The 8,545-nt window shown below is 40.7% G+C and overlaps 1 long non-coding RNA gene across 1 annotated transcript; it reads right to left on the bottom strand.

The window, feature by feature from the left end:
* Positions 1-5,485: 5,485 nt before the first annotated feature.
* Positions 5,486-7,309, bottom strand: LOC310853532. The gene is made up of 6 exons (XR_014568806.1): positions 7,207-7,309; positions 6,934-7,004; positions 6,630-6,662; positions 6,467-6,514; positions 5,986-6,048; positions 5,486-5,838 (listed from the first exon to the last, which is right to left on the bottom strand). It is a non-coding gene; the product is annotated as an uncharacterized lncRNA (long non-coding RNA).
* Between the last annotated feature and the right edge of the window lie 1,236 nt (positions 7,310-8,545).

Raw genomic sequence — 8,545 nt, 5'->3', positions numbered from 1 at the left:
CATACATAGCCGATAGCTATACAACTTCATGAACTAACAGGATTAGGAAATCAATAGGCTTAAGTACATTTTAAAGGGAGTTTAGTTTTCTTTTAATTTCACAAAATATTAGATGGGATCAGATTTGTTTCTCAGTCAATTTCACTACCAGTTGCTGTCCCCCTTCAGGGTCCCAGCAGATCTCCTTACGCCTGATATAGGTTCAGGGTTGTCAGAGTCATACTGGGTCAACAGGAGAACAGACCCAAGGCTGTAACAACTGGCAGGATGACTGTGAACTTAATTCATCACTTCCCATTCTATAGAGCACATGCCGTCCAGTTTATATATAGGTATTTGGATAGCATGTTCTGTCATGGTGTGACCAAAAACAATGATCATACATCACTAAGCAAATAGTTGTTTCTGGGTAAAGGAAACATTTAACTTGAACTTGGAAAGCCATTTGATTGATTGTAATAACTCCTTTTCCAACAAATATTGATAGTTTACCCACGATGCAACACCACATTTACATAAGGAATAATGTTGGCCTCTGATTGGCTAGTAAGCTAATTGGCAAGTTGGGTAGCAGTGACGTATGCAGCAGTCAGAAGCATTATAACATTACAACAAGAAAAGCTTCACATGTTTCACTGCTCGGTTGAATGCTTTATTCTGGTTGGTCAATCACTATAGTATAAGTGCTATATGGAGCCTCTTCTGACTTTATAACATGCGTGAATGAGACCAGCTGTATGATTTCGTTTGAAATCTTTAATTTGGACCACAATCCACTCATGCCGAACATGGATGGTTGACTGCTTTATTTGAACACATTATTTGTTCTGACGGTCCATCGCTCCGAAAATACACTCTATGTTGGCATAGCTAGAATTTTCCTAATAGGCATAAACAACATGGATCAACATCAGGTATAGCCTACACTGATTGCTTATAATCTGAAGTGTAGCGCTATATCCTATCTTTTACGCACTGGCGCGCATCATGACACGCCTGTATGTAGTGTTTTTTACTTTCATTGTTGTAATATAACTACTCACAGTTGGAACTATATTAGAGTGAGAAAATGACGTTACAGTGCCTGTATATGAGATCTTATTATATTATAATACCACAGCATATCAGTAGGAAGTATCGGCGCTATAATTGTTTCCTCATAGCCTACATTAGAGAACGCATGTGTCCAATCCATCCCTGCAGTGCATTTGATTAAATTAGGCCAGTGTGTGGTTGTGAAAGCTTGTTTGGATATTAAACCTATAGGCTACTTAATCTCCGAATCCTGTGGATTCAGGGAAACGTGTTGGCTAGTCAGTTATAATGAGGTCCGTGAACCAGAGAACACAATAATAGATATAATGATAAACCTGCAATAACCACAAAGCCTGGGTATTGAGGCTACATGTTGAACAAAGAAAAAATGCACGCTTCAGCACCACAGGGAATGAACAGCGACGGTCCGACGGATTTTCAGTCGACGAAAACTAAACTGGTCTAAAACTGAACTCGCTGTCAAAATCAACAGTACACACACACACACGCACACACACACACACACACACACACACACACACACACACACACACACACACACACACACACACACACACACACACACACACACACACACACACACACACACACACACACACACACACACACACACACACAGCAGAGAGTGGTGATCAAAGGAATAACTATACCATACCTGTGCCGCATCTCTTTTTTTGAGAGTCATTCATCCAAGCTATAGGCCTACATTAGGCTAGCTTTCATGTTCAATGTTTTAATGTGATAACATTTGAAATGGAGCGGACGTAGAATACGCACATCGACAGGCTGGGTGCTGGGCTAAAGAAACTTCAGATATTGCATGGAGGGTTAAACAGTCATGTTTCATTTAATTTAAATATTTTATCAATATTAATGTCATGCTTTTATTCACTGAAATGAAATCAGACTTCTTCAAGAAAGTTTTGCATAATAACATAATCGACTCCTTATCCAGCAGGAGGAGCTATAGCTCTATGCAGTAGGCTGCAGTTTGTGTATGTTGTGGAAATAAACCATATTTATTCATAGACCATCTTCTGGGTGTTTATATTAACATTGAACATCGTCCTGTTTGAGATTAATTACAGCTCTGTAATGTTGAAGTGAAGAAATACCACGTTTTGGTGTTTCTGTATTTATTTGGGTCACTCAGTCACTGAACTTGATGAAGGACTGACTGGCTTTGTCAACGAGATGCTCTCTCTCTCTCTCTCTCTCTCTCTCTCTCTCCACGACAATATAGGATCTGTCACACACACACACACACACACACACACACACACACACACACACACACACACACACACACACACACACACACACACACACACACACACACACACACACACACACACACACACACACACACACACACACACACACGCACAAATGCGTTTGGTCAGGTGTATAGCTCGACCGTTCTATAGATTAATTTAAATAAATATGCGCCATATAGGAATAATGCATAGACCGGGGACCACCATGCAGTGGTCCTTGAGGGGGTTTCAGGTGGACCCCAGCTAAATAATGCAAAATTGGTAAACAAATGGACCCATATTAGATCTTTAACTCCTGAGAGCGTACAATGAAACCAAATGGACCCGTTTGGTTTCATTTTACGCATGGCTCAAATGCCGAATAAATCTCTCTCTCACACTCACACTCACACACACACACACACACACACACACACACACACACACACACACACACACACACACACACACACACACACACACACACACACACACACACACACACACACACACACACACACACACAAGACAGACAGACAGACAGACAGACAGACAGTTCATAGAAAAAAAAATTAGTCAGCTTGTAGATCTGCGGTGCGCACACAGTGCGTGATGGGACTATATAGCCATATATCCATAGCTGGCTGAGAGCCATTTATTGCCTCTGAATAAAACAATATTTGATATAGCTATAGCCCGCCCCACATGTTACTGGTTAAAGAGAATGTTCATATTGTTGTAGGCCTAATCTATTCTTTATTTCATAAGCAATGGATTAAATCAACTGAACGGAGCCATGGCCATGCGTATGTGTATAGCCTACTGCGTATAGCGAAGGCGACGCATAGCAATATTCTCATAATAAATAATAGCCATAATAGCCTATCATAGGCTAAAGACTATGTGAATATTGATATTATTTCATTGTTATGTTTGGTTTCACTGTCAATTGGGCTGCTTTATTTCTGCTTGTGAAAAAACTGGGGAAAAAACAACAACTAATAATGCACGGACACGCTGCGCATCTGGGGTTCGGTATAGTTAAGTCGTATTAGCCTCTTATATTGTAGGCCTCTCAATTAAAGAGCATGCTGTTCCCAGAGTTTGTATATGCACCCCCTTCTATAGGCTATACCTTTGATGAGATGACGCAGCCGTTGACCGTTGTTGAAGAAATTTGACCAGTCGTTTTAATAAAATCGCATGTCGCAACTCCCCTTTCATGACTGACAAGATATTGTTGTACATTGGTTATGATGCATTATGACACAGACATTACAGTACATCTCTATGTGCCTTTATAACCACCTAAGTTATAATAGTTATAATGTGCTGTTCCACTGAGCATATTAATGCATTATGACCAGCACTTATGTTATAGAGTGTTTGTTCAGTAACAGTACAGAGAACACATTTTCAGGGTGGGACTGGGATTACAATTGTATCCAATCAGGCTCAAGTGATGACGCAAAGAAACGCACAGATATTTACTTAATTACTTAGTGAACATAGGGTTAATTCAAGCTGTTAAAGTAAAAAATATATCCTATCACACAAACATGTGGGTAACACCCTGGACAGATTAACTCTGGACCCCAGGGGTCCCTGACCCCCTGTTGAAGACCCCTGCTATAGGCTTTGTGAGTTCAGTAAAATAAATTTAATTAATTATAGACAATAACCACTTCTATTTATATCTCCAGGTCTCTGTACTTACCCAGCTAGCAAGTCATGGCGCGCCGCCGACGTGAGGCGGTCCCCGCGCGCCGCGGATCGTGTCCTCCGCCGGGCGCGTGACGCGACGTGGGCAAGTCGTTCATGATCAGCGTGGGCCACGCGCCCCAACGCGCGTGTAGCCGGCGCCCCGCTTCTCTGCCGCGACTCGAACGTCAGCTACGGACAGCAGCAGCAGGACAGCGTGAAGCTGTCTTATGACACCCCCCCCCCCCCCCCCCCCATATATATTGCGACCCGCACCCCTCGATTCTCCCCCATGCTCACCTCCCTCCCACATATTTATAGAAACATAATAAAGCAGCAAATGTATACTTAATTTTGTTTCTTTATTAGGAAAAAAAAAAGTTACAATGAAAACATTTATACAGCCATGTTAAACATAAATAAAGGCACATAAACATAAAAAAAACATGGAAATATTTTAAAACATACAAGTTTAGAATACAAGTGGTTGATTTTTATGTAATTTTGCTGAGAATGCACTTAAGGACCACACTTTGAGAACCACTGGCTCCTAAAATTTATAAAACAGTAAAACACCAAATTTCCTGAAACCACCAGGACATTGTTGGATAAGATTGTGTCCACAATTTTCCAAGAACCTATGTTTCTATATCAGTGGTTCTCAAATTATGTCATGTCAAGGACCCCAGAAATATATGGAATTGGCCGCAGACACCTATCTGAAAATATGTTGTTCCAGGGACTACCCAGAAGCAAAGAGGAGTTAAAAACGTTTGCTCTGAAATAATATATATTCAAAGATTTGCACATTTTCAGGATAAAACAAAATAGACCTACAAGCTCGTAGCACGGTCCCTGGAACAACATATTTTCCTAGGGTTTTCAGAAAACAGTCATACCATTTAAACACTTTAACCATCATTTTAAAAGCCGTTAGATTGTTGGCAGATTTACAAGCTCACAAGCTTGTAGATTTGCTTTTTTTTTTTTATCGTGAAAATGTGGCCCAAACCCAGTGAACGTTTTAACTCAAATCTGCGAGGATTTAGAAGACATTTTGTGGAATCAGTTCTCAAGTTTAATTTCTTATGTCTATAAAACACAAGTCTTTTCTGTGTGGTTAGTTATGTAGGCCCAATAACAGTTACACAGCAATAAACAGAACACACAATCGAGATTCACCTTTTGAGCAAGAAATCGTGCAGCATACATTTGAACCCTTTTCATGCCAAAGTTATTCAGCATTTGAGCCACGGACCACCGTTTGATGAGCTGCCGTTTCCTTCCTTTATGAAGCCTGACTGTTGGCCGCCAGCAGAAGTTCCAGGATGCACCCTATCCAACGTCTCCGGCTCTCAGACCCCAGGTCCCCGTCACTGAAGTCCAAGATGCCCTGGTTTTAGCCACTTTAACCATTATTTAAAAAGCTGTAAGCTGTTGAAAACTAGCTTGTAGATTTGCTAATTTTGAAACATCGTGAAAATGTGGCACAAATCTGTAAATATATATTCTTTTGCAGCAAACGTTTTAACTCATCTGTGCGGATTTAGAAGACATCAGTTCTCAAGTTTAAGTGCTTAAGTCTTTAAAACACCAATTCTCTTCTGAGTGGAGTCAGGAGTTTCTGAGCGTAGCAATGTGTGTATGTCCCCGTGTCTGTATGTCCGAGCACGGAAAGCTGGGTGCGTTCCTTGAGGTCTGGATGTTGCGGGGACCCCCACACGGTACAATGCAGGCTGGGTATAGAGGGTCAGGGAAACCCGACTGGTGGTAGCCTTTCCAGCAGAGGTTGAAGTCGATAGGTCTTCCTCCAGCGAAAGTTCGTCTGAAATCACAGAATTAATTAAATACATTTTTTTCACCTTAATCATTTCTCTGTCTTGTGATTCATGACTTAACAGTTGCCCTGTGGGTAAAAACCCAGCCATTTTCTAATTTCTATTCCTGTGCTAAAATGTGAAAATGTTCTTACCATTTTTATTATCCATTTTATTCATCCATCACCATCATCTCCACTTCCTCCACGTGACCTCATCTGTAATTTGAACAAAATCAAATACAAAATTGATATGGATTGCATTTGTATAGGGCTCACAACACGTGAGCTTGTAGATCGACTATTTTCACCATGCAACCAAGTGTAAATTCAGGCATTCTGAAATAGGCCTACCTACCATCACTGCTGTGAAATGTGGGATAACGTTTTGATGGCTGTGAGAACCACTGCCTTAACCCATTTAGACCCGAGGACGCATCTGTGTCGCCTCATAGGTTTTAAACATTATTTTAAAAGCTGTTAGCTGTTGAAAAATAGCAGATCTACAAGCTCATAGTGTGGCATAGAGTGCCACAGTACTCATCATAATACACCTCAGTCATTTAAAATGTACACAGTTACACATTGTTGGGTGCCAATTTGCTGTCCTTGGTAAAAAATGAAAATGAACAATTACCTTAAATTAAAGAACGATGTCTCAGCTCTGTACAGCATGTCACCTTGTCTGTAAAATGAAATCAAATTCAAGTCAAAATTATTTCAAATGTAACAGCAAACTTGAGGCAAGAGAGCTTAATTGTAGCATGCAACCTTAATTCAGTGGTAGAAAATGTTCTTACCGTTTGTACGCCCAACAGATCCAAGTCCTGTGTCTGAAATCAGTAACAACTAAATGGTAAACATTGTATGTACATAAAATCAATTTGATGAAAACAGAAGATCTACAAGCACACAATGTGCTGCGAGCTTGTAGACCAGCTATTTTCAGCATGCAACCAAGTGTAAAAATCAGGCTACGAGCAAGCAACGTATCAAATCTGATTTAATTCGAATAATTATTATGACTTTTATCAACATAAGAAGACGTTAGAAAAGAACATCATGATACATTATTATTGTTCGCTACTAAACCATTTTACTTACTTCTGATATGAGGTTGCTTTGTTTCCCCCAGCCTCCACCGTCTGGGTCGATCTTGCTGGAATCTTGTTTGTCTGTAAAATTAAATAATATAAAACACCGTCCAACGGAGCTATAGATGTTTTTAAGCCACGTCCAAACAATAGATTAGCTAGCTAGCTAGCTGCTAGCTAGCTAATCTATTCCCTCTAGCTAACGTTAGGGTTACGTGCACAGATAAAGATCACGTGTAATTACACTACACACAGTATATATCAGATATAAAAATACACTGACCTTTCAACTGAATTTCTCCGGATAAAAACGGCGAAATATAAGCCTTTGTTGTGGAGTCCTCGACTACAAGTACTTCTGCAGCTCATTGCTCAAGACAACAACAACAAAGCAGCCAGCCGAGAAGCCTGAGGCTGCAATGCATGCCGGGTAAAGCGTCCCGTGTTACTATAACAAATATACAAATATAACAAACTAATACAAATATACAAGTATAGTCCCTGGACTCCCTGCTGTACTAAATATTATTATTATTATTATTATTATTATTATTATTATTATTAATAATAATAATAAAATAATAATAATAATAATAATAGGTCACTATTAATGAGTTTATACAATAACCGCATAAGAATAAAAACTAAAACAAGGCAAAAATGTATTTATACATAGATGCACATCCATGCCTGAGAGAGAGAGAGAGAGAGAGAGAGAGAGAGAGAGAGAGAGAGAGTCGGGCGGGGGAGGCAAGCCTTACGTCAGCGTGAGGAGGGGCTGTACATCACTGTAAATTCACAAGGCATTAAAATGTAAATGAGCGCGATCGCTTGACGTGAAGAGAGAGGCGCGATGGCCAAGCGCGACCGGGCGTGCACGGCGATGAAATAGACAGCGGGAGGCGGTACCTAGCGGGGCAATGTTAGCTGGGTAGGTCCGCTAGTATTTCCCTCTACACCTCTACACATTCACAGAAAATAGCTGATCTTCAAGCAACACCTTGTGAGCTTTGTCAACCTATAGAATAGCGACACTATGTGGTTAAAATGGGCACTTCCTCTTGAAGGCAAATGGGCAGGTGCTAGGGCAATGGGTGGCTGCAATGTGTGGCCACTGCCCATACACACACAGGCAAACATGTAGCACATGTACACACGCACGCGCACGCACGTACGCACACTTGACGCATGCACTAAACTGTACGTGAAAAGTGAAAACCATTCATTTCTAACACTACGCATGCACGCACGCACGCGCACACGCGCGCGCACACACACACACACACACACACACACACACACACACACACACACACACACACACACACACACACACACACACACACACACACACACACACACACACACACACACACACACACACACACACACACACACACACACACACACACACACACACACACACACACACACACACACACACACACACACACACAGCAGGGTAATTTGGTTAATCTGTCACACAAATTGAGTATACAATTTTGGTTTTAATGTATTGAAACTCTCAACAGTTAGATTTTTATAAAACCTTAATTTTAACTATATTCACATATTAATTAAATTAATTAAATGGACAACAAAGCTACTAGCAATAATAGTGA

This window comes from Protomyctophum parallelum, assembly GCF_964188405.1.
Source record: "Protomyctophum parallelum genome assembly, chromosome: 22".
NCBI classification, from domain to species: domain Eukaryota; kingdom Metazoa; phylum Chordata; class Actinopteri; order Myctophiformes; family Myctophidae; genus Protomyctophum; species Protomyctophum parallelum.
Note: the sequence above shows the minus strand (reverse complement) of the source record. Positions and strands in the feature narration are given on the sequence as shown.